Consider the following 19,805-nt stretch of genomic DNA (forward strand, 5'->3'; position numbering starts at 1 on the left):
ACCAGATGCTGAGACAAGTGTAATGCAGTAGAGGGCGCTCTTCTGAGTTTGGGGCTCAGGCATTTTTTTAAATTAATATTGAACAATTTATTTACAGTTAATGACATTACAGAGCCCAGGTCTCAGCTCTTTGTACAAAGTCACAAGCCATCATTCCCTACAAGGCAGGGGTCTCACACACAATTATATAAACATGAGTACTAAACACAATAAGCTTGATCCAAGTAGTCACTTTAATCGCTCTCTCCCAGAGTGAGTTTGTCAAACAGGTCCTCTCCCAGGCCATTCTCAGGGGGTTCCCAGTCTCTTTAAGTTGGTGATGTGATCTCCAAGCTTCTTGATCATCTTCGCCTGTTTATCCAAATAGTGGGTCTCCAGGAAGTCACACAAGTGAGCGTCGGCGCTCCCAGTGGAGAGTTTGTGCAGATCCAGCAGACTCTGGTCGACATTCTTCTCCATCTGCAGAGCTCTCGGCATCGCCTCCAGACCATTGCTCCACTCATCCTGCTCTGGTTTCTTGATGGCCGCCAAGATGATTCGGCCTCCGTGCCGATTCTGGAACTTCCTCAGTTTCTCAGCGTGCTCCTGTTCCTCGTGTGACTGCTCCTCGAAGAACTCGGCAAAGTGACGCAGGGCAACGTCATCCCGGCCAAAGGAGAAGGACTGTCGATTTTTCAAATGGCTCTCCCTCCTTCCAAACACATGTTGTTGGTTTCTCTTTGTCTCCCCTCTCACTCTCCTGCAATGGAGGCCATTTGGAGAGGCAGTGATGGCTTCCCTCTGGTCTTTCCACAGAATCCCCACAGTGCAGATAGAGGCCATTTCGGCCCATCGAGCCTGCACCGACACATATCCCACCCTATCCCCGTAACTCCACGTATTTAATCCCCTAACACTAAGGGTCAATTTATCATAGCCAAATCAACCTAACCCGCACATCTTTGGACTGTAGGAGGAAACCGAAGCACCCAGAGGAAACCCACGCAGACACAGGGAGAATGTGCAAACTCCACACAGACAGTCACCCGAGGCCAGATTTGAACCCGGGTCCCTGGCACTGTGAGGCAACAGTGCTAACCACTATGCCACCGTGCCCCCCTGGTCTTTCTCTCTCTTCTCTCTCTCTTGGCACCTCAGTAGCAGCAACGGTAGTGGTGGTCTCCACTCTGCCCTCTGTCTCTCTGGCTCCTCCTCTTCCTCCTGGTCACAGAGAGCGACCAATCCTCTCCTCCCCTCCCCTTGCTGAGACGGCTCGAGGCAGTTGTTCCTCTTTTGACTGGCTGATTAACAAATCAACTGTAACTTAAGAAAACATCAAACAAAACTAACAAGTCAAATCAAGACACTAATATAATATCAAATCAAGATATTGTTGGCCGGGGTGATGATGCACTCCAGTCCCCGTGGTGCCCACCCGTTGCGGAAGGCCTCTTTGTGTGCCAGCAGACACTGCGAGCTCCATCTCCAGGGCCACCCGGGCGCGAACATAGCCGCAGAAGAGAGGCAGGCAATCGGGCCGAATGACCCCCTCGACCACCCGCTGCCTGGACCTCTTAATGACGATTTTCACCAGGCCCAGGAGCAGCCCCACGAGGAGGTCCATCAACCTGCCCGCTCCCCTCCGCACCGGGTGACCAACTGGTACCACAACATGACAGCCACCAGCTGGTTTATGACCAGCGCTCAACCTCTGTAGGACAACACTCGGAGCAGTCCTGTCCAGCATCCTAGGTGAGCTGTGACTTTGGCCTCCAGCTCTTGCCAGTTCGCCGGCCAGGCATCCTCGGCGGGGCTGAGGTAGACTCCCAAGTAGAGGAGGTGCGTTGTGCTCCAGGCGAAGGGCCTGAACTCCTCCGGCAGGGAGTCCACCCACCACTGACCCACCTGGAGCCCGGAGCATTTCTCCCAGTTGATCCTGGTGGAGGATGCGTCCGAGTAAATCTGCTGGCATTCTCACATCCTCCGCAAGTCGACGGGATCCATAACCATGAGGAGCACGTCATCGGCGTAAGCCGAGAGGACGACCTCCAAGCCCGGCCCTTGCAGAGCCAGTCCCGTCAACCTCTTCCGCAAGAGGCGCAGGAAAGGCTCCACGCAGACGGCGTATAACTGACCGGACATGGAGCATCCCTGACGCACCCCCATCCCGAAGCGAAGGGGCGCCGTCAAAGGCCCGTTAACTTTAATCAGACACTCCGCGGTGGCGTACAGAAGATGGATCCGGGTGGCAAAATGCGTCCCGAACCCAAATGCACGCAGAGTCCTGAAGAGATACTCGTGATCCACCCTGTCGAATGCCTCCTCCTGATCCAGGGAAAGGAAGGCGACTGACAGACCAGCCCTCTGGGAATGGTGGACCAGGTCTCGGGCCAGATGCTGAGACAAGTGGAATACAGCAGAGGGCGCTCTTCTGAGTTTGGGGCTCAGGCCTGTTAGTGGAGCAGTGCAGAGGGAACTTTACTCTGCACTGGGCTTTACTCCCTCAGCACTGCACTGGAGGGGCAGCACAGAGTTTTAGACTCGAGTCTCTGGAGTGGGACTTCAACCCACAACCTTCTGACTCTTTGCGTGGGTTTCCTCCGGGTGCTCCGGTTTCCTCCCACAGTCCAAAGATGTGCGGGTTAGGTTGATTGGCCATGATAAAAATTGAGCCTTAGTGTTAGGGGGGATTAAATACGTGGGGTTACGGGGATAGGGCTTGGGTGGGATGGTTGTCGGTGTAGGGACCGGGTGCTAGGGTTTGGATGATCAGCCATGATCTCGTTGAATGGCGGAGCAGGCTCGAAGGGCCGAATGGCCTACTCCTGCTCCTATCTTCTATGTTTCTATTTTCTATGTGCTGCTGCCTGAGCCACGGCTGACACTCTGTGTCTAACCCGTGCTGTACCTGCCCTGGGAGTGTTTGATGGGACAGTGCAGAGTGAGCTTCACTCTGTATCTAACCCGGGCTGTACCTGCCCTGGGAGTGTTTGATGGGACAGTGTAGAGGGAGCTTTACTCTGTATCTAACCCGTGCTGTACCTGCCCTGGGAGTGTGTGATGGGACAGTGTAGAGGGAGCTTTACTCTGTATCTAACCCATGCTGTACCTGCCCTGGGAGTGTTTGATGGGACAGTGTGGAGGGAGATTTACTCTGTATCTAACCCGTGCTGCACCTGCCCTGGGAGTGTTTGATGGGACAGTGTAGAGGGAGCTTTACTCTGTATCTAACCCGTGCTGTACCTGCCCTGGGAGTGTTTGATGGGACAATGTAGAAAGAGCTTTACTCTGTATCTAACCCGTGCTGTACCTGCCCTGGGAGTGTTTGATGGGACAGTTTAGAGGGAGCTTTACTCTGTATCTAACCCGTGCTGTACCTGCCCTCACGAGCAAATTTGGCTAGGGTAAATAAAATCAGAGAGTTAAATGCGTGGCTCAGAGACTGGTGTGGGAGAAATGGGTTTTGCTTCTTGGGACACTGGCACCAGTACTGGGACAGGAGAGAGCTGTTCCGTTGGGATGGAGTTCACTTGGCCAGTGCTGTGATTAGAATCCTGGTGAATCAAATAACTAGTGCTGTAGAGAGGGCTTTTAACTAATTAGCGGGGGGGAGGTTTCAAGAGAGCGAAAAATTAAAATGTTAGCGGAGAAGGCAATAGAGCAAGGTAGCAGTGGGGGAATTAAAAACCAGAGCATGTCAGGAAGGGACAGAATATATAAAGATAAAGGTAAAGTCGTAAAGTGGGTAAAAGCAGGAATAAATTGTCACAAAACATATTTAAAAGTTCTTTACCTGAATGCACGCAGCATTCGTAACAAAATAGACGAGTTGACGGTACAAATAACTGCACATGGGTATGATCTGGTGGCCATTCTGGAGACATGGCTGCAGGGTGACCATGACTGGGAACTAAACATCCAGGGGTATTTGACTATTAGGAAGGACAGACAGGAAAAGGAGGTGGGGTGGCTGTGTTAATAAAGGATGGAATCACTGCAATAGTGAGAAATGATATTGGGTCAAAGGATCAGGATAGTGAAATGGTTTGGGTGGAAATAAGGAATAATAAGGGGAAAAAGTCACTAGTGGGCGTAGTCTATAGGCCTCCTAACAGCTGCAACTCTACTGGTCGGAGTATAAATCAGGAAATAGTTGGGGCTTGTAATAAGGGAACAGCTATAATCATTGGAGATTTTAACTTTCATATTGACTGGACAAATCAAATTGGGCAAGGCAGCCTTGAGGAAGAGTTCATAGAGTGCATTAGGGACGGGTTCCTTGAGCAGTATGTTACTGAACCAACCAGGGGGCAGGCAATCTTAGATCTGGTCCTGTGTAATGAGACAGGATTAATAAAAAATGTCCTAGTAAAGGATCCCCTTGGAATGAGTGACCATAACATGGTTGAATTCCAAATTCAGTTGGAGGGTGAGAGAGTTGGATCTCAAACCAGCGTACTAAACTTAAATAAAGGAGACTATGAAGGTATGAGAGCAGAGTTGACTAAAGTGGACTCGGAAAATAGATTATGGTGTAAGATGGTACATGAGCAGTGGTGTACATTCAAGGAGATATTTCACAACTTTCAAGAAAAATATATTCCACTGAGGAAAATGGGGCGTAAAAGAAAAGACAGCCATCCATGGCTAAGTAAAGTAAGAAAGGATAGTATCCAACTGAAAACAAGGGCATATAAAGTAGCCAAATCTAGTGGGAGGATATAAGATTGGGAAGCCTTTAAAAGCCAGCAAAGAATAACGAAAAGAATAATTAAGAAAGGGAAGATAGATTATGAAAGTAAACTAGCAAAAAATATAAAAACAGATCGCAAGAGTTTCTACAGTTATATAAAAAGAAAAAGGGTGGCTAAAGAGAATGTTGGTCCCTTAGAGGACAAGACCAGGAAATTAGTAGTGGGGAACATGGAGATGGCAAAAACGCTGCACAAATATTTTGTATCAGTCTTTACAGTAGAGGACACTAAAAATATCCCAACACTGGACAAACAGGGGGCTATGGGGGGAGGAGCTAAACATGATTAAAATCACTAAGGAGATGGTACTCGGTAAGATAATGGGACTTAAGGCGGATAAATCCCCTGGACCTGCTGGCTTACATCCAAGGGTCTTGAGAGAGTTAGCGGTGGGGATTGCGGATGCATTGGTGGTAATTTTCCAAAACTCCATGGATTCAGGCAAGGTCCGAGCAGATTGGAAAACTGCTAATGTAACGCCCTTATTTAAAATGGGAGGTAGACAAAAGGCTCGAAACTATAGACCAGTTAACCTAACATCTGTGGTTGGTAAAATGTTGGAGCCCATTATTAAGGAAGCAGTAACAGGACATTTCGATAAGCATAATTTAATCGGACAGAGTCAGCATGGTTTTATAAAGGGGAAGTCATGTTTGACAAATTTGCTCGAATTCTTTGAGGATGTAACAAACAGGGTGGATAAAGGGGAACCAGTGGATGTGGTGTATTTGGACTTCCAAAAGGCATTTGAAAAGGTGCCACACAAAAGATTACTGCACAAGATAAAAAATCAGGGGATTGGGGGTAATATACTGGCATGGGTGGAAGATTGGCTATCTAACAGAAAACAGAGAGTTGGGTTAAATGGTTCATTCTCGGGTTGGCAATCAGTAACTGGTAGTTTACCGCAGGGGTCAGTGCTGGGACCCCAACTCTTTACAATCTATATTAATGATTTGGAGGAGGGGACCGAGTGCAACATATCCAAGTTTGCTGATGATACAAAGATGGGAGGGAAAGCAGTCAGTGAGGAGGACATAAAAAACCTGCAAAAGGACATAGACATGCTAAGTGAGTGGGCAGAAATTTGGCAGATGAAATATAATGTTGGAAAGTGTGAGGTTATGCACTTTGGCAGAAAAAATCAAAGAGCAAGTTATTATCTAAATGGAGAGAAACTGCAAAGTGCTACAGTACAAATGGAGCTGGGGGCCCTGGTGCATGAAACACAGAAGGTTAGTATGCAGGTACAGCAGGTGATCAGGAAGGCCAATGGAATCTTGGCTTTTATTGCAAGGGGGATGGAGTATAAAAGCAGGGAAGTCTTGCTTCAGTTATACAGGGTACTGGTGAGGCCACACCTGGAATATTGCATGCAGTTTTGGTTTCCATATTTAAGAAAAGATATACTTGCTCTCGAGGCCGTTCAGAGAAGGTTCACTCGGTTGATTCCGGAGATGAGGGCGTTGACTTATGAGGAAATGTTGAGTAGATTGGGCCTCTACTCATTGGAATTCAGAAGAATGAGAGGCGATCTTATCGAAACATATAAGATTGTGAGGGGGCTGGATCAGGTGGATGTGGGGAGGATGTTTCCACTGATGGGTGAGACTAGAACTAGGGGGCATAATCTTAGAATAAGGGGCTGCCGTTTCAAAACTGAGATGAGGAGGAACTTCTTCACTCAGAGGGTGGTAAATCTATGGAATTTGCTACCTCAGAAAGCTGTGGAAGCTGCGACATTAAATAAATTTAAAATGGAGATAGACAGTTTCCTAACTGATAAGGGAATTAGGGGTTACGGGGAGCGGGCAGGGAAGTGGACGTGAGTCTAGGTTCGGATCAGCCATGATCCTATTGAATGGCGGAGCAGGCCCGAGGGGCCGTATGGCCTACTTCTGCTCCTACTTCTTATGTTCTTATGTTCTTTTTCTCTTCACATATCTATAAAAGCTTTTACAGTCAGTTGTTATGTTTCCTGCAAACTTACTCTCATATTCTATTTTCCCCTTCTTAATTAATCCCTTTGTCCTCCTTTGTTGAATCCTAAACTGCTCCCAATCCTCAGGTTTACTGCTTTTTCTGGCCAATTTATATGTCCTCTCCTTGGATCTTATGCTATCGCTAATTTCCCTTGTTAGCCACGGTTGAGTCACCTTTTTTGTTTTATTTTTATGCCAAACTGGGATGAACAAATTCTGTAGTTCATCCATGCGGTCTTTGAATGTTTGCCATTGCCTATCCACCGTCAACCCTTTGAGTGACATTCCCCAATCAATCCTACCCAACTCGCTCCTCATACCATCGTAGTTTCCTTTATTTGAATTCCGGACCCTAGTCTCTGAGTCAAGAACTTCATTCTCCATCTTAATGAAGAATTCGATCATATTATGATCACTCCAACCCAAGGGGCCTCGTACAACAAGATTGCTAATTAATCCTTTCTCATTACATAATACCCAATCTAAGATGGCCTGATCTCTAGTTGGTTCCTCGACATATTGGTCCAGGAAACCATCCCGTATACGCTCTAGGAATTCCTCCTCCACAGTATTGTTACTAATTTGGTTAGCCCAATCTATATGTAGATTAAAGTCACCCATGATGACTGCTGTGCCCTTATTGCACGCATCTCTAGTTTCCTGTTTAATACCATCCCCAACCTCAGCATTACTGTTTGGGGGTCTGTATACAACTCCCACTAACATTTTCTGCCCCTTGGTATTTCTCAGCTCTGCCCATACAGATTCCACATCATCAGAGCTAATATCCTTCCTTACTATTGTGTTAATCTCCTCTTTAACCAGCAAGGCTACCCTACCTCCTTTTCCTTTTTTCCTGTCCTTCCTGAATATTGAATACCCCTGGATGTTGAATTCCCAGACTTGGTCATCCTGGAGCCATGTTTCCATAATCCCATTTATATCATATCCGTTCACATCTATTTGCGCAGTTAATTCATCCACCTTATTACGAATGCTCATCACATTAAGACACAAAGTCTTCAGGCTTGATTTTTTAACACTCTCATTCCTTTTAGAATTATTATTTACTGTGGCTCTGTTTGATTTACACCCTTGATTTCTCTGCCTTCCACTTTTGCTATTCTCCTTCCTGTCTTTTGTTTCTATCCTTGCTTCCCTTTCCTCTGTCTCCCTGCACAGGTTCCCAACCCCCTACCTCTTTCACCAAGCTTTTGGTCACTGTAGTGTCCATGTGTAGATAAAGACACTGAAGACAGGAGTTGGTTCATAGGTATTTACTAAGCAAGTCTGGGGGGGTTTCTAAAGGATATACACAATACACAGGCTTATATAGCCCAAGTGGCAATTACCGGCATTACGCACACCTGGGGCTCTTAAAGGCACATACACCACAATTGCTCTTAAAGGCACATACACCACAATTCCTCCCCTTCTAGCTAACTAGTACATCATATTTTAAGTAATTATTAATTACGTTATATGCAAAATAATATACATTGCTGTATTAATTAATTATAAGTTAGTCTCTCAGGAGGCTTCCTGACTCGGTCCGGATAACGCCTCGGGGGTGTAGTAGTTTCTGGTGGTGTAGTAGGTTCTTCTGGCAAGGCTGATTCCGCTTGAAGGCCAGTGTCGGGTTCATCGGGTTCCAGTATCACCGGATCAGAGGTAGATATGGGTATCTCTACTTCATCGTTAGATGTATAGCGTGGTGGTGTAGTTTGTCCCTTTTCGGATGACTTGGTGATTTGGTCAGCATGGCGCCTTATTATGCTTTCTCCGATGTCCACGGTATACATCAGTGGTCCTAGTCGTGTGCAGATAGTTCCAGGCTGCCATTTCTCGGTACGGTAGTCCCGGGCCAAAACCGGTTGGCCTATCTGGAAGGTTCTAGTTGGCCTTTCATTCATGCCTTGAAACTGCCGGTTCTCCACGTCCCTTCTGATGTTGGGCTTGACCAAATCCAGCCGGCATCTTAGGTTTCTATTGAAGAACATCATGGCGGGAGTTTGGTTGGTAACCATATGTGTTGCATTCCTGTATGCGAACAAGAAGTTATCCACCTTGTGCTGAAGTTTTATGTCTTCATTACCCATGGCCTTTATGGCCTTCTTGAAGGTCTGGACAAACCTTTCAGCCAATCCATTGGTGGCGGGATGGTATGGGGCGGATGTGTAGTGCTTAACCCCATTGTTTTTTAAGAACTTCCTGAATTCTTCGGACACAAATTGCGGTCCATTATCAGAACATATCTGTTCCGGCAGCCCATTCCTGGCAAATATGGTCCTTAATACTGTGATGGTTTTTTCCGTGGTGGTGGAGGACATCTTTATTACCTCCGGCCACTTGGAGTGTGCATCAACTGCGATTAAGAACATTGAGTCCATAAATGGGCCTGCAAAGTCGATGTGCACCCTTTGCCAGGGAGATGAGGGCCACTCCCATGGATGTAGAGGGGCCTGTGGCGGAGCATTTTGGACCTTCTGGCATCCTAGGCAGCTCTTGGTCATGTCTTTGATGTCTCCATTGATACCTGGCCACCATACAAACGCCCTAGCTAGGTTCTTCATTTTCACTCCACCCAGATGCCCCTCGTGAAGCTCCTTTAGCACTTTATCCTGGAGTTTGGGTGGAATCACCACTCTGGATCCACACATCAAGGTTCCTCAGCACACTGACAGCTGTTCTCTTCTTTGCGAGAATGCTGGCAACAGTGGTTCGCCATGTGCTGGCCATCCCTTCATTGTTAAATCGTAGACCCGTGAGAGAGTAGGGTCATTTCTGGTCTCCCTTTCAATGGCAGAATTTGTCACCGGTAGACATTCCACTATGGTAGAGTGGAATATCTCTACTGGGTCTACTGTAGGTGCCTCTTCTATCGTTGGCAACGGCAGGCGCGATAAACCGTCAGCATTCCCATGCTGTTTTGACCCTTTGTATTCAATGTTGTATTGGTGTGCCCCTAGAAAAAGGGACCACCTCTGTAGTCTTTGTGCCGTCATAATGGGGACACCTTTCTTAGGGTTGAATATGGAGATGAGGGGTTGATGGTCAGTCAGCAAGGTAAATTTTTGTCCGTGTAGGTAATGGTTGAATTTCTTCACTCCCCATACCAGGCTGAGTGCTTCCCTGTCTATCTGAGAATAGTTACGCTCAGCTGAGTTCAATGAGCGTGACGCAAAAGCTATCGGCCGTTCCGAGCCATCAGGGAATCTATGGGACAATACCGCTCCTATGCCGTAAGGGGATGCATCGCACGCCAGTCTGATTGGTAGTGATGGGTTGTAATGAGCCAAAACTTTCTCGGATGTGATTAAGTCTTTACATTTATGGAAGGCACGTTTGCAGTCTTCGTTCCATTTCCAAATCACTCCTGTGTGTCGAAGATCATTAAGAGGGTGTAGAATAGTTGATAAGTTCGGTAAAAATTTATGATAGTAATTTATTAATCCCAGGAATGACCTCAATTGTGAAACATTTTCAGGTGCTGGGGCTTTTATAACTGCTTCAATTTTTTCAGGTGACTTATGCAACCCTTCCTTATTAATTATGTGGTCACAATATGATATCTGATTTTGGAAAAATTCGCACTTGGGGCGATTTGCTCGTAGGCCCCGTTCTTTCAGCCTAGTGAGCACCTGCTCCAAATTGGCAAGGTGCTCGTTGTCGTTTTCTCCTGTTATAAGGATGTCGTCTAGGTAACACTGAGTCCCCGGAATCCCTTGCAGGACTTGCTCCATAGCTCTTTGCCAGATAGCTGGAGCTGATGCTACTCCAAAAACCAGTCGATTGTACTGGTACAGGCCTTTGTGTGTGTTTATTGTGAGATACTTTTTAGAGGTCTCCTCAACCTCCATCTGTAGATATGCCTGTGCCAAATCAATTTTTGTGAAACGTTTTCCTCCGGATAGTGAGGCGAAAATATCTTCTATCCTCGGAAGAGGATACTGTACCGTGTGAAGGACCGGGTTTACAGTCACCTTAAAGTCCCCACAGATGCGAATTTTTCTCTGTTCCTCAGTTATTTTTCAATGCTTTTTTCATGACTGGAACGATGGGTGTTGCCCATTCGCTCCAATCTATTTTGGATAATACGCCTGCCTTTTCCAAATTCTCCAGCTCTGCCTCGACTGCCGGACGTATTGCGTATGGCACCGGTCTTGCCTTAAATTTTTTTGGAATTGCTGCATCTTCCACTTTTATTGAGGCGGTGATGCCTTTCAAGGTTCCTAGTTTCTCTTGAAACACTTCTTTGGCGTTGGCCAAGATGTCTTTTAATCGTTCAGGTATGATGTCAACCTTGTTTTTTTCCTTACTGGTCACCGTCAGTGCCTGAATGGAGTGCCAGTCTAAACGTATCTTCCTTATCCATCCACGTCCCAACAACGGTGGACCACCATCTTGTAGAATGTATAAATACAACTTTTGTATTTCTTTGCCGTTGTATACCACAGGCACCTTTATTTTTCCTTTGGGGTATACTTTCTGCCCCGTATATGTTTTTAAGATAATGGATGTGTCTTTTAGAGGTATATGCGAAAATAGCCTCTCGTAATCTCGTTGATTTATTACGGTTAGAGCTGATCCTGTATCTAGCTCCATTTTAACTGGGGACCCTGCTATTATGAGGGTAACCCAAATGGTCTGGTAATCTTCATTGGCAATTACATTATGTAATTTGAGAGAGCTTAGTCTCTTGTTCCCGGAGTCGCTATCGCTCTTCTGGTCTTTGGAGCTACTGTCCGTCATCATTTGTACCTTTCTGTGCTTTTCCTTATTGATTCTTTTCCCGTTAGTGGATTTTTTATTTTCAGATCGGCATACACGTGGAATGTGTCCCATCTTTCCGCATCACCTGCATGCTTTTTCTTTGAACCAGCAATCCCTCTGGTCATGGTTGGATCTGCCGCAGCGATAACATCTCTTGAAACCCCATGTCATTTCATGGGTGCCGAAGTCCTGTGGCCTTTGCTGTATCTTTGCCGCTCCTATTGCACTGAAAGCCTTGTCCAGTGTTAAATCTTTTCCAGAAGATACTTTTTTTTGTGTTTCTACACTTAGGGGATCGCAGATGAATTTGTCTTGCAGAGAATCTGCCTCGAATTGGCAGTGTAGGGTATCAACAATCTCCTCAAAATTCTTGTCCATCGGTTCGGCTGGAGTGATTAAGTTGCGTAACAGCTTGTATGTTTCTGCGCCCATTAGATCCAGAAGCACTGAAGCTTTTTTTTCATCTTCTATTCCATTTGCGGTGCAAAACACCTCCACTCTTTCTACATATGTGGTCCAATTCTCTATCTTGTTATCAAAAACATCAATATTGCCAAAGTTAGGCTCTGTTTCGTTATCAAAAGCATCCATATTGCCAGACTTAGGCATTTCAAAAAAAAGATATGGCGCTTCCCGCGTTTTTTTTTTCTCTGTAGCAACGATATGGCGCTTCCTGCGCTTTCCCGCCGCTGCTACCGATAACAACGCTGTTTTACTGTGGTTTCCGTTTATTCACTGTTGGAGACTCGTTCCCGACGGAGGTCTAAACGCTGACCTGCTTGCCGCGCCGGCCATCTCCCGAGTGCAACCTCCCAGTTCGTTATTGCTTGCCTCCGATTTCGCTGCCTGTCTCAGCTGTAGAGCCCGACGCTGGAGCCCCAGCCTGACGCCCAGGAAGGATTAGCGCAGTACCTGCCACCAGCTTGGACAGCTGGTGAAACCACAGTTTCTAGAACTTCCTTGAGTCTTCTGGACGCTGGAGGAATCGATGTCCTTGAGGTGCTGCCGAATTGCAGGTAAGTCCGTTTCCACTTCGTCGCCACTGTAGTGTCCGTGTGTAGATAAAGACACTGAAGACAGGAGTTGGCTCATAGGTATTTACTAAGCAAGTCTGGGGGGGGGGGTTCTAAAGGATATACACAATACACAGGCTTATATAGCCCAAGTGGCAATTACCGGCATTACGCACACCTGGGGCTCTTAAAGGCACATACACCACAATTGCTCTTAAAGGCACATACACCACAGTCACCTGTCCTAATATCTCCTTATATGAGTCAGTGTTAAATTTGGTCTGATGGTGCTCCTGTGAACTGATTGGGATGTTTTTACTATGTTACATTGGGTTACATAGGACATATGGCACAGAAACAGGCCATTCAGCCCAACCAGTCCAAGCTCCACTCGAGCCTCCTCCCGTCATTCCTCATCTAAATCTATCAGCATTACCCTCTATTCCATTCTCCCTCATATGCTTGTCCAGCCTCCCCTTAAATTCAATAACAAAATACTGTGGATGCTGGAAATCTGAATTAACAACAGAAAATGCTGGAAATATTCAGCAGGCCAGGCAGCATCCGTGGAGAGAGAAACAGAGTTAACGTTTCAGGTCTGGGACTCTTCATCAGAACTGATCAACGGTCCCAGACCTGAAACGTTAACTCTGTTTCTCTCTCCACGGATGCTGCCTGGCCTGCTGAGTATTTCCAGCATTTTCTGTTGTAATCCCCTTAAATTCATCGATACTATTGGCTTCAACCACTCCCTGTGGTAGTGAGTTCCACATTCTCACCACTCTTCGGGTAAAGAAGTTCCTTCTGAATTCCCTGTTGGATTTCTTGGTGACTATCTTATATCGATGGCCTCTAGTTATACTCTTCCCCACAAGTGGGAACATTCTCTCGTTGTCCACCTCTATTAGTTCACCCCACAGCCTTCTATTTTCAGGAGAAAAGAGACCCAGCCTGTTCATCCTTTGTGATATGTATACCCTCGCATTTCTGGTATCATCCTTGTAAATCTTCTCTGCACCCTCTCCAGTGCCTCTATATCCTTGTTATAATATGGTGACCAGAACTGTATGCAGTACTCTAAGTGTGGTCTAACCAAGATTCGATACAGGTTTAGTATAACTTCCCTACTTTTCAATTCTATCCCTCGAGAAATAAACCCTAGTGTTTGGTTTGCCTTTTTTTATGGCCTTGCTAACCTGTGTCGCAACTTTTAGTAATTTGTGTATTTGTACTTCGAGATCCCTTTGTTTCTCTACCCCACCTAGACTCGCACCCTCCAAGTGATAAGTGACCTCCCCATTCTTCATACCAAAATGTAATACCTCACGTTTATTTGTGTTGAACTTCATTTGCCAATTATATACCCATTCTGCAAGTTTATTAATGTCCTCCTGTAATTTGTTGCAGTCCTCATCAGTATTGACTATTCCCCAAAGTTGGTGTCATCCGCAAATTTAGAAATGGTGTTTTTGATTCCAAAGTCTAAATCGTTAATATAACTTTTGAACAACAGTGGACCCAGCACTGATCCTTGTGGAACACCACCACCCACCTTCTGCCACTGTCAACAGCTCCCTTTTACCATTGGTTTGTGAAATAAAGTCTATCAATCAGACGTCTCAATGTTTCCTGTTCCATGAGCTTGTTTCGGGGGTCTGGCTCAGCGACTATCCTGTAATCACACCAACAAGTCCCACTGGGCTGAACAATGGAGGAGAGGCGTTGGAGGAGGATGGTGTGATCAACCGTGGTGAAGCTCGCAGACAGGTCGAGAAGGATGAAGAGAGATAGTCCACCGGTTACAGCCGCGGAGGATGTAATTCGTGACTTTTGTTGAGGGCCGTTTCATAGAATCATAGAAACCTACAGCACGGAAGGAGGCCATTTCGGCCCATCGTGTCCGCGCCGGCCAACAAAGAGCTATCCAGCCTATTCCCACTTCCCAGCTCTTGGTCCGTAGCCCTGCAGGTTACAGCATCCCAAGGGCACATCCAAGTACTTTTTAAATGTGGTTAGGGTTCCTGCCTCTACCACCCTTTCAGGCAGTGAGTTCCAGACCCCCACAACACTCTGGGTGAAGACATTTCCCCTCAAATCCCCTCTAAACCTTCCACCAATTACTTTAAATCTGTGCCCCTTGTTTTTGACCCCTCTGCTAAGGGAAATAGGTCCTTTCTTTCCACTTTATCTATGCCCCTCATAAATTTATACATCTCAATAAGGTCTCCCCTCAGCCTCCTCTGTTCCAAGGAAAACATCCCAGCATATCTAGTCTTTCCTCAGAGCTAAGATTCTCTACTCCTGGCAACATCCTTGTAAATCTCCTCTGTACCCTCTCTAGTGCAATCACATCCTTCCTGTAATGTGGTGACCAGAACTGCAAGCTGTTCTCTAGCTGTGGCCTAACTAGTATTTTATACAGTTGAAGCATAACCTCCCTGCTCTTATATTCTATGCCACGGCTAATAAAGGCAAGCATTCCGTAAGCCTTCTTAACCACCTTATGTGCCTGGCCTGCTACCCTCAGCAATCTGTGGACATGCACTCCAAGGTCCTTTGCTTTTTGTGGTATAAATGACTGATTTGGACTTGAATGTAGGAAGTATGATTAACCTGATTGCATTTTTTGAGAAGGTAAGAAGGAGGATCGATGAGGGTAGTGCGTTTGATGTAGTCTATGTGGATTTTAGCAAGGCTTTTGATAAGCTCCTACATGGCAGACTGGTGAAGAAAGTAAAAGCCCATGGGACCCAATGCAAAGTGGCAAGTTGGATCCAAATTTGGCTCAAAGGCAAGAAACAAATGGTCGAAGGGTGTTTCTGTGACTGGAAGGCTGTTTCCAGTGGGGTTCCGCAGGGCTCAGTACTGGGTCCTTTGCTTTTTGTGGTATAAATCAATGATTTGGACTTGAATGTAGGAAGTATGATTAAGAAGTTTGCAGATGATGCAAAAGTTGGCCGTGTGGTTGATAATGAAGAAGAAAGCTGCAGACTGCAGGAAAATATCAATGGACTGGTCAGGTGGGCAGAACAGTGGCAAATGGAATTCAATCTGGAGAAGTGTGAGGTAATGCATTTGGAGAGGACTAACAAGGCAAGAGAATACACTATAAATGGTAGGACACTGAGAAGTGCAGAGGATCAGAGGGACCTTGGAGTGCATGTCCACAGATCCCTGAAGGTAGCAGGACAGGTAGATAAGGTGGTTAAGAAGGCACACGGGATACTTGCCTTTATTAGCCGAGGCATAGAATATAAGAGCAGGGAGGTTATGCTTGAACTGTATAAAACACTAGTTAGGCCACAGCTAGAACACTGCGTGCAGTTCTGGTCACCACATTACAGGAAGGATGTGATTGCACTAGAGGGGGTGCAGAGGAGATTTACGAGGATGTTGCCTGGGCTGGGGAATTTTAGCTATGAGGAAAGATTGGATAGGCTGGGGTTGTTTTCTTTGGAACAGAGGAGGCTGAGGGGAGACTTAACTGAGGTGTATAAAATTATGTGGGGCCTAGATAGCGTGGATAGGAAGGACCTATTTCCCTTAGCAGGGAGGTCAATAACCAGGGGCACAGATTTAAAGTAATTGGTTGGAATTTTAGAGGGGATTTGAGGAGAATTTTTTTCACCCAGAGGGTGGTGGGGGTCTGGAACTCACTGCCTGAAAGGGTGGTAGAGGGAGAGACCCTCATCACATTAAAAAGCACTTGGATATGTACTTGAAGTGCTGTAACCTACAAGGCTACGGACCAAGTGCTGGAAAGTGGGATTAGGGAGGATAGCTCTTTGTCGGCCAGCACGGACAAGATGGGCCGAATGGCCTCCTTCTGTGCTGTAAATTTCTATGATTCTATGATTCATTGATCATCCCATTCCCAAGCTGGCTGTGTGTTAACACCTCGGACGAGCCGTCCCACGTAGGGTGACTCCCTCAACCTGTTCGATAGCAAAATACTGCAGACGCTGGAAATCCGAAATAACAACAGAAAATGCTGGAAAAACTCAGCAGGCCAGGCAACATCCGTGGAGAGAAATCAGAGTCGATGTTTCGGGTCTAACCCTTTTTCAAAACTGGAAAGCAAATGAAATAGATCGAAAGGCAGGGCTGGGACAGAACAAAAGAAGTGAAGAGACATTAAGAGGTATTCAAAACGAGACGAGATGGTGATGGTGGAGACAAAAGACGGCTCAGATTAGGTGTGAAATGTTCTGACAGAATGAGAGGCAGCTGCCATGTGGGAGAGAGAAAGGAAAGGAAAGGGGGGAAGGGAGAAACCGCAAAGGGGTGGATAAAAAATATAATTAAAATGTAATAGGGGCCGAGGTTATGATCTGAAATTGTTGAACTCGATATTGAGTCCGGAAGGCTGCAGAGTGCCTAATCGGAAGATGAGGTGCTGTTCCTCGAGTTTACGTTGAGCTTCCGTGGAACAATGCAAGAGGCCGAGGACGGTGAGGTCCGAGTGGGAATGGAGCGGTGAATTAAAATGACAGGCGACCGGAAGCTCGGGGTCACCCTTACGGACTGAACGAAGGTGTTCCGCAAAGTGGTCACCCAATCTGCGTTTGGTCTCCCCAATGTAGAGGAGACCACATCATGAGCAGCGAGTACAGTATACTAGATTGCAAGAAGTACAAGTAAATCGCTGTTTCACCTGGAAGGGGTGTTTGGGGCCCTGGACAGTGGGAAGGGGGGAGGTATAGGAGCAGGTGTTACACCTCCTGCGCTTGCACGGGAAGGTGCCAGGCAAAGGGGAAGGGGTGCTGGGGGTGATAGAGGAGTGGACTAGGGTGTCTCGGAGGGAGCGGTCCCTACGGAATGCTGAGAGGGGAGCGGAAGATGAGTTTGGTGGTGGGATCACTTTGGAGGTAACGGAAATGGTGGAGGATGATCCGTTGAATGTGGAGGCTGGTGGGGTGAAAGGTGAGGACTAGGGGAACCCTATCGTGGTCCCTCAACCTGTTCTCCCGGTTACAGAACCAGTTTTTGTCTCTCAGGAATGCGCAAGGCTCTGTTGTCTGTGCACCAACTCACTCGTGACCTCACATGTTGCCAACAAGTCTGCTGCCTGAGCAGTTTGCAGTGTTATTAGGTCTGTGGGTCTCTTAGCAACCACCTCCCTTATCTAGGCAAAGGGCTCATCTCCTGACTTTGGGTGTTATCATTCCAAACTTCAGCATTCTCTGTCTTTTAGCTTCAATCTGTCTGTGTCCACCCAATGACAACACTGAGCTCCTCCCTCCAACCACTGACACTCGCCCGCTTGCTGAGAAAGAAAGACTTGTATTTATATAGCGCCTCAACCTCAGGATGTCCCAGAGCACGTTACAGTCAATGAAGAACCTCTGAAGTATAGTCACTGTTGTAATGTAGGAAACGCGGCAGCCAATTTGCACACAGCAAGCTCCCACAAACAGCAATGTGACAATTACCAGATAATCTATTTCAGTGATGTTGATTGAGGGATAAATATTGGCCCCAGGACACCGGGGAGAACTCCCCTGCTCTTCTTCAATGTAGTGCCATGGGATCTTTTACGTCCACCTGAAAGAGCAGACGGGGGCCTCGGTTTAACATCTCATCCGAAAGACGGCACCTCTGACAGCGCAGCACTCCCTCAGTACTGGAGTGTCAGCCTAGATTTTTATGCTCAAGTCTCTGGACTGGGACTTGAACCCACGACCTTCTGACTCAGAGGTGAGAGTGCTGCCCACTGAGCTAAAGTGCCTGGAGCTAAGCCAGCTGGGATACTTGACATAGGATTACATCGGATATACGGCACAGAAACAGGCCATTCGGCCCAACCAGTCCATGCCGGTGTTTATGCTCCACTCGAGCCTCCTCCCGTCTTTCCTCATCTAAATCTATCAGCATAACCCTCGATTCCCTTCTCCCTCATATGCTTGTCTAGCCTCCCCTTAAATGCATCGATACTATTCGCTTCAACCACTCCCTGTGGCAGCGAGTTCCACATTCTCACCACTCTCTGGGTAAAGAAGTTTCTTCTGAATTCCCTATTGGATTTCGTGGTGACTATCTTATATTGATGGCCTCTAGTTATGCTCTTCCCCACAAGTGGAAACATTCTCTCTGTATCCACGCTATCAAAATTTTTCATAATTTTAAAGACCTCTATTAGGTCACCCCTCAGCATTCTTTTTTCAAGAGAAAAGAGACCCAGCCTGTTCATCCTTTCCTGATATGTATAGCCTTGTGGCGGTACCACCGGTTGCCCCTTACATTGAGATACATAATTCGTTTTAACTTACCTTACTGTATGTATCTGTTACTATACTCAGGCTTCTCTCCTGTACTCTGCATGATGACATCACGCCGTCCATCACGTGACTCCTCAATGGCAGGAAGAATGTGATGACGTCATGACATCAGAGCTTGGAACCTTCTGGCAGTAGAGCTCGGAACCTGCTGGCAGTTGAACTCGGAACCTGCTGGCAGTTGAGCTCGGAGCCTACTAGCAGTTGAGCTCGGAAACTTCTAGTCAGTCCTCGTGGCGTTCCCGCTAGGGAAAGACCTACACCACGGTGCTCCTACAGTCAGCCATCTTACCTGTTACCTTACCTGTTGTATTTAACCAGTTCCTGTAAATAAACAACTTATTTATAGTTTGTCGAAGTCGAACTTGATTATTTAGTGCCGATGCACACAAACCACAACATTGGTGACCCAACGACGTGAGTACGGGAGCTCATCAATTCCAACACGACAATTGGTGAACCCGTATCCGTGAACGATTGTCATGGTAGCAACGCGCGCCTGAACCTTGTCTTCCCACAAGACGACCGACACACAACCACGGAACAGCAACCGCCTAACACCAATTCCTCCAAAGGTGACCCCGTCTTTGCGAACGTATTCACAAGGTAAGCGCAGCCTGGAGCAGATCCCGTTTGACACGGACAAAACTCAACCGGACCCCGTTATTTTGTGAGCAATTTTCACAAAAGAAGCACGCCATGGAAGCACCAACCGTTTTGCTGTCGCTACCGCAATCTAGGGAGCCGCAGTCTCCCTCGTGCTTTATAAAGGTAGAAACCCCATTCGACGAGAACATCGATGCGGCGCCGACCACGCACTTGCTTACGGTCCCCGTACTCGTCATTCCTACCGCCACACGGATCGTCCGCCTCTACGTCCAAAGCAACAGCAAGTATACATCTCTCCAAGCGCGGGGTACAGCATGTTCGGGCCCACAAAATTCGTGCGCGCCCTGTGGGGATACCACGAGGACTCACCCCCACGAAACACGAGGACACACTCCTCGCGCACGAGGACCCATCCCTCGT

The 19,805-nt window shown here is 46.9% G+C and overlaps 1 pseudogene; it reads right to left on the minus strand.

Annotated features, from left to right (window-relative positions):
- Window positions 1–233: 233 nt before the first annotated feature.
- LOC147083618 (ferritin heavy chain A-like) lies at window positions 234–14,139 on the minus strand (annotated as a pseudogene).
- Between the last annotated feature and the right edge of the window lie 5,666 nt (window positions 14,140–19,805).

The sequence above is a fragment of the Somniosus microcephalus genome, unplaced genomic scaffold (assembly GCF_052327205.1).
Source record: "Somniosus microcephalus isolate GS21.2 unplaced genomic scaffold, FLI_Smic_1.0 scaffold58, whole genome shotgun sequence".
Lineage (NCBI taxonomy): Eukaryota > Metazoa > Chordata > Chondrichthyes > Squaliformes > Somniosidae > Somniosus > Somniosus microcephalus.